The 6,835-nt window shown below is 37.9% G+C and overlaps 1 non-coding gene across 1 annotated transcript; it reads right to left on the bottom strand.

Moving 5' to 3' along the window:
• Positions 1-5,435: 5,435 nt before the first annotated feature.
• On the bottom strand, positions 5,436-5,542 carry LOC124519087 (U6 spliceosomal RNA). The gene has a single exon (XR_006963997.1). It is a non-coding gene; the product is annotated as a U6 spliceosomal RNA (small nuclear RNA).
• Between the last annotated feature and the right edge of the window lie 1,293 nt (positions 5,543-6,835).

Here is a 6,835-nt window from a genome sequence, read left to right as displayed (position 1 = left end):
AACACAGTAGGTCCTCAGAATATGCTTATCTGATTCTAGATAATAATGCCTTTAAAAATAAAAAAAAATGATTCTCTGATGTTCAGTTGACATTTTCCTGGTTGAAAATGATCTATGTAAATTAGATCTAAACAATAACAATGGTTGGAGGCTATGGACCAACAGGAACACTCATTTAATGCTGATGAGAGTGAAAATCGGTTCAATCACTTTGGAAATATTCTGCTATTACCTAAAGAATGTGACTAACACGGAGTCCAGTAGTTCTAATCTTAGTTATACTTCCTCAGCCAGAGATACTCTTGTTATATGTACCTGGAGACATAATTTAAACATGATTTTAGGAGCACTGTTTGTAGCAGAAAGAAAACTATAAACAATCCACATATCTCTGAACAACAGATTGACAAACAGTAGAATGAATAAGCTTTTTAAAGGGGAACTTCATGTGTTTAAAGCAACATGAAAGGATCTCACAAACATAATATTAATCCAAAAGGCAAGTTAGAAAGATATACAATGTATACAGTGTTCCATTTTATATAAAGTGCAACAACACACAAAACCAAAACAGCATAGTTTAGACTATCTATCTATCTGTCTAATCATCTATCATGTATCTATGCATCTATGATGAAACCGTACAGCAAAACAAGGGAATGCTTAATATAAGGTTTAGGATAGTGATTACTTTTGGTAGGGAAGGAAGGTGATGCAACTGGGAAGAGATACCAAGGTCACTTCTTAACAAACTGGTTTCAGTCCTTTTTTAAAAAATCTGCAATTGCCTCTCTTTTACTTTCATTTTTAAAAAAGCCTTAATTTTTTAGAGCAGTTTTAGGTTCACAGTAAAATTGAAAGGAAGTTTCAGAGATTCCCTAGGTGGTTTTTGCTTCCACACATGGATAGCCTCTTCGTTATCAACATCTCTCACCAAAATGGTACATTGGCTACAATTGTTAAATCTATATCAACACATCATAATCATCGAAAGTCCACAGTTTACATTGTGGTTCATTTTTGATGTTGCACATTCTATGGATTTGGGCAAATGTACAATGACATGTATTCACCATTACTGTATCATACAGAGTACTTTTCCTTCCCTAAAAATTTTCTGTGCCTTTCTTGCTTATCCCTTTCTGTCCCTCACTCCCCCAAATCCTGGCACACACTGATCATTTCACTGTCTTCATAGTTTTTCTGACCTTTTCCAGAATGTCATACAGTTGGGACCATACTGTATGTAGCCTTTCCAGCTGGCTTTTTTTTAATCTATGTAATATGCATTTAAGTTTCTTCTGTGTCTTTTTATGGTTTCAGAGCTCATTTTTTTCTAGTATGGAATAATATTCCATTGTCTGGTTGTACCACCTTTTATTTATTCACTTACCTACTGAAAAATATCTTGGTTGCTTCTAAGTGTTGGCAGTTATGAGCGAAACTGTTACAAACATCTATACCTTTGTATGGACTTAAGTTTTCATTTCCTTTGAGTAAATGCCAAGGACTATGATGGCTGGATTGTATAGTAAGTGTATGATTGCTTTTGTAAGAAACTAGCAAACTGTCTTCCAAAGTGGTTGTGCTGTTTTGCATTTCTACCAGTGGTGAATGAGAGTTACTCCACATCCCCGCCAGCATGTGGTGTTGTCAATTTAATCTATTTTAGTTTTTCTGTTAACAAATTAGCACAAAGTGGAAGGTTTAAGACAATTGAAATTTATTCTCTCTCCATTCTGGCAGTCAGAAGTCCAAAATCTATGTATCAGCAGAGTTCTTTCCTTCTGGACGCTTTAAAAAAAATTTTTTTTTAATGTTTATTTATTTTTGAGAGAGAGAGAGAAACACCGAGCATGAGTGGGGGGAGGGGCAGAGAGAGAGGAGAGTGGGAGGGGGGAAAGAGAGAGGAGAGTGGGGGGGCAGAGAGAAGGAGAGTGGGGGAGCAAAGAGAGAGGAGGGTGGGAGGGAGGGGCAGAGAGAGAGAGGAGAGTGGGGGGGAGGGGTAGAGAGAGAATTGGAAGCAGGTTCCAGGCTCTGAGCTGTCAGCACAGAACCCAGTGCAGGGCTCGAACCCACAAACTGGGAGATCATGACCTGAGCCAAAGTTTGATGCCTAACCGACTGAGCCACCCAGGCACCCCATCCTACTGGAGGCTTTAAGAGAGATCTGTCCCATGCCTCTCTTTCAGCGCTGGTGGTAATTCTTGGCATTGCTTAGCTGGTGTGTGCCTCAACCCAATCTCTGTCTCCATTTTCACATGGTCTTCTCTGAAAGTCTATATTCTCCTTTTCTGTCTTTCACGAAGACATATGTCATAGAATTTGGGGTCCACTCAACTCCAGGATGATCTCCTCTCAAGATCCTTAGCTTAATTAATCACATTTGCAAAGACCCTTTCTAAAATAGTCCCATTTACAGGTTCTAGGTAAATGTATCTCTTTGAGCATCCATTATTCAACCCACTACAGTAGTTGTACATTTTATTGTTATTCCGTGAGTATAACAGACATGTTGATTCCTTTGGGTGTTTGATATATTTTTCAGCAAAAGTAAATATGCTTAAAATAAAAAAGCGAAAAAAAGAAAATAGAGAAAAAATGTTCTAATGCCAATTGTGTGATTACGTTGTCTTCCCAAGTTGACAGCATAAAATAGAATTTTCTCAGTAAAGAAGTATTTTCCTAACATTTTGAAGTAAAATATGTTGTTTATATATTCATATTTATATACATGTATATACATATTACATATTGAATTCTCAATAGAGTCAATTTCGAAATGTACTGAAGCTGAGTTTTCTATTCCTACATATATCCTATTAGAAATAACATTAAGCCTGATGTTATGCTTGAGATTCTTTTTAATTTTGACGGTTAAAGTTCTGGATTCAAAGAATAAAGTATTAAATAAAAATTTTAAGTTGATTTATGAGTAGTTTCTTCTGATACCATTGGGCACTTCTTGAAAGAGGAAAAAGAAAGGATCATCTGAAAGGAAAAGGTTCATCCTGACTGATAGCATAAGAAATACATGGCTATCATATTGACCACTAATTTCTAAAATATTAATAACCCATGTTGGAAGCGATGTGAATATACAGTCACCTTTTTCATTACTGGGAGGAGTGTGGTTTATCATCATCTTTCCAGAATGAAACTTGGCAGTGTATGTCAGGAAGCTTACAAGTATTTTTATGCCCTTTGACCTAGTAATCTACTTATAGGAGTTTCTATTGAAGAAATAAGCAAATATTCATCTAGATTTATACAAAACATATTTAATAGAGGATCATTAACCATAGTATAAAACTGGAAATAACTTAATTTTCCAGAAATAGAATGAGTAGTCACTACCCTTTCCAGTTTGTATTACCATGTAAAAAACTGTCCCCCAACCGAGTGGCCTAAAATAAAAATACGTTATTACATCTCACGATTTTGTGTTCGAAGCACACAGTTAGATTGTACTGTCTCTGCTCCATCATGGCTGAGGCTTCAGGGGGGTTCACGTAAAAGCTAGGAGCCGAATGGAAGAGATGGGCGTGTCTCTTTCTCTCTACAACATCTCCACGTACCTAGTTTGGGCTTCTCCACATCCGGGTGGGCTCAGCATAGCTGGCCATTCACGCGGCAACGCAAGAGTTCACTACTGCGTTTTACAAGAGGAAAAAAACGGAAACTTTGGTTTCTCATGGCTTGCTTGGAATCTGGAAGAGCGTCTGTCACTTCCACCATATTCTCCTGGTCAAAGCAGTTAGAGAGCCTATCCATATTCATGGGGAGGGGACACAGGCCCTAACTTCTGATGGAAGGAACGTCAAAGAATGTATGTCAGTCTTCAAATTTTCGCATTTGATTATAAAATCGCAACCAGTTAAAAGTATTGCACTGCTAGTTGTTGGAAAACAAAGAGGGTAATCATTCTGAATAATACGTCTTGGTTATAATTATAAGAGAAATCAGCTGATTTCCAAGGAAATTCCAAAATAAGAAAAATACTTTGCATAATGGTGTGATCTCTGAACCAAAATAAAAATCTTCTATGGTAGCTCCTTTGAAGATGGGTGTGTATCTGCATGCGATGTTTTGAGAAGTTTATGCAAGTTGTGAACATTTTTATAGCTTTATTCTTGTGAATATCAGAAACAATTGAAGTTCACATGACATCAAAGTCAAAAAGAAATTGGTGACACAAATTAGTTGCAGACGGAAGAAATGGTGACAGGTCTCTAGGGACATCTGCAGCCTAAAGATATGGGAAGAAATACAAAGACTCAGTAAAGGAAAAAACACCAAAAAATGATGAAAAAAGACAAAAGGGGAAAAGTTTGAAGCATATTTTAAGAAGAAAAAATGTCAGGGGCTCCTGGGTGGCTCAGTTGTGTCCGACTTGGGCTCAGGTCATGATTTTGCAGAGTTCAGTCCCTGAGTTGGGTTCTGTGCTGACAGCACAGAGCCTGGAGGCCGCTTCAGATTTTGTGTTTCCCTCTCTCTCTGCCCCTCTCCCACTCGTGCTCTGTCTGTCTCTCCAAATAAATAAATAAATAAATAAATAAATAAATAAATAAATAAATATTAAAAAGAAGAAGAAGAAAAATATCAGCATTTACAAGGAAATAAGTGAGATTTGTAACTACTCGAAACTTGTGACACCACTATTTGGCATTTATTGAAGGTGACAAATTAAAGGCATTGCTTTTTCAGAGGTGTCTGTAGAAACAAAATGTTGAAGACAAGAAATATCGAAACAAACGGAGTCATGATTAGAGTAATGGTCAAGGAAATTATGGAATAGCAATGTAGGAGAATATTATATAACCATAAGATTAAAAAATTGAAAGACTAAGAAAGACTGCATCATAAAGCTAATTGAAAATATATAATATAAAAGTGTCAGCATTCTAGAGTTAACATTTTGTGAAAAATACAAGTGGTAAAAACTGGTATCCAGCTCAGACATGAAAATCTAACAGGGTCTACGGATAGCTGTTCCTTGGTAGGTTTGCTTAGTGTTGCAAATCTTACATTATTATGTAAGGGAGTGGTAAACCACTGTTGCTAAATATAGGACAGCAGAGCTGGAAATTCAAAGACTCTTTATGTTTCCTTTTTTAAGGATCAAACGATTTATGTTTTTAAAGATTATTTTAAAATATAAGGAGAAAAGGGGGACGGAAAGCTGTATGCATGCGAAATTATGAGATACCAGTTTTATAAACTCCTCCTCATCCTTCTGCAATTATGGTTTTGCCAACTACGGTAATATAGTCATAAACCAACACTGATCTTTTTAAAGACGTGAGGTTCTGTTTAGTATCCTTATGCCCCAGAGCCGCACAATTATGGCCCTTCCTTTCCACGCAATGAGAAAGAAGGGCTGTTTCCTTTTTAATTTACTTTTTATTATTTATTTATTTATTCATTTATGTATTTTAAATATGGAACACTTCACGAACTTGTGTGTCACCCTTGAGCCGCGGCCATGCTAATCTTCTCTGTATCCTTCCAATTTTAGTGTATGTGCCGCTGAAGCGAGCCCAGGAAGAGCTGTTTTGTTTACACGCTATTTCCGTAATGCATGGCCAGGGTTAAACCAGTTCCACAAAAATGTACTTTTCATCATGATAACTTGTGAATACGAAAAATTACTTGAAGGCATTTTTTTTTTTCCCCCTTCTACCTTGGAAGAGCAAGTAAGGAAGAATGCAAGTATTAGTTGCCCCATTTTAATTCAGAAGCGTATTTAAGATGTGGGATCTGAGTGTCATGAAACTTGTAAATACTTGCCTCAGTAGACTGTGTTCCAACAGACAGTGCAAAATCATGCCTGTCTCTTCCTTGACTCAGAGGGTAGTTAATGTCCCGTAATAGTGACAAGGACAAAGGTTGCAGGGCATGGATAAAAGGAATTTTACTAATAGTTCAGTTTCTAGGGACCCCAGAGATATAGTCCAACTGTAATTTAGGAGGTCTAGCAACAGTAAATTATTTGTTCAAGGGCTCAAAGCTATTCAGTGAGTCAGGGCTTTGGCTGTGCTATGAGGCATCCCATCTGCTGCGTCAGGTCACCTTGGTCCACATCCCTGGCCCTCGCTCTGCCCAGTACCCGTGGTCCCGGAAGGTTGGTTGCCTGAGACTGTGCCCTGGAATCTCTGGCTCCTCCCATCATTTCCATTTGTAAGTAACTTATGTCCCACATCGTGATATCAAAATATTTTCTTGGAATATAAGGCTAATGTGTGTAGACTAGTCACCCTATCTTTTGTGTCCTAATATGGTGGTTCTGAACGTTTAGCGTGCATCCCGGTTATCTTGAGGGCTTGGTGAAAGAGAGATGTCCAGGCCTCGCTGCCAGGCCTTCTGACTCAGTAGATGTAAGGAGGTGGGAGGGTGGTGGGGCTGAGAATTTGCATTTTTAACAAATTTTCACATAATGCTGATACTGCTGGTTAAGGGACTGTATCTTGAAATCCAGGGCTCTTCTAAAACATTTTTTGTGTCATTGTGTTCATGGCAGATTTTGTGTTATCTATATACCGTAGGAATTATGGATGTTTCCTAATCCTTCCACACCCTTTTGCTGGATGCACACTGAACTTATGAGCCCAGTCATAAGAAGACTGGCCAACCTTCACCTGGTGGCATGTGTGGAGCTCCTGATGCTAACTGAGATAAATCCTGCCTCTACTGTCCAGCACCTTTCATGTTTAGGCTAAAATTGCCCCCTCCAGAGATTGCTTAGCCCAATAGATTAGAAAATCCTTGGCACGATGTCATGATCTAATGAGATTACTCTTTAACCTTCAATTTCCAGTAACATTCCAAATGCTAG

Source organism: Lynx rufus, unplaced genomic scaffold, assembly GCF_022079265.1.
Source record: "Lynx rufus isolate CCGP_SWC_20201006 ecotype Redwood Valley unplaced genomic scaffold, mLynRuf1.p SCAF_26, whole genome shotgun sequence".
NCBI classification, from domain to species: domain Eukaryota; kingdom Metazoa; phylum Chordata; class Mammalia; order Carnivora; family Felidae; genus Lynx; species Lynx rufus.
The sequence above is the reverse complement of the archived record's forward strand: the minus strand, read 5'-3'. Positions and strand labels throughout refer to the sequence as shown.